Source organism: Gavialis gangeticus, unplaced genomic scaffold (assembly GCF_001723915.1).
Source record: "Gavialis gangeticus isolate Ggan-Ray unplaced genomic scaffold, GavGan_comp1, whole genome shotgun sequence".
Lineage (NCBI taxonomy): Eukaryota > Metazoa > Chordata > Crocodylia > Gavialidae > Gavialis > Gavialis gangeticus.
Window position 1 is genome coordinate 42787 of NW_017728989.1, and position 242 is coordinate 43028.

The window sequence follows — 242 nt, forward strand, 5'->3', positions numbered from 1 at the left end:
CCCCTGCATGGGGCCTGTGGGTGCCCCTTCCCTGCTCCCCCTGCCCCACCGCCTAGTCCTAGGGTCCCCCAGAGTCCCTGCCCACTTCATCCCTAAGGCTTTGCCCCTTCAGGTGCCCTCCTGAACTGCCCTTCACCCAGTACCTGGTCCCAGGGACCCTGACCCCAAAGGGCTTTCTGCTTTAAGTGCCCCCCCGTTGCCCCTTCACTACAGAGCCTAGCCAGGGACCCCACAGTGCCCGT

General features: G+C 65.3%; 1 protein-coding gene across 1 annotated transcript in view; it reads left to right on the forward strand.

Annotated features, from left to right (window-relative positions):
- The window catches only part of STAT2 (signal transducer and activator of transcription 2), a 35050-nt gene that overhangs the window by 22541 nt on the left and 12267 nt on the right, over positions 1-242 (forward strand). Inside the window, exon 25 of the mRNA XM_019514273.1 lies at positions 63-73. The gene's annotated coding sequence lies outside the window, so the exon portion shown is untranslated. The remainder of the gene's footprint in view (positions 1-62; positions 74-242) is intronic.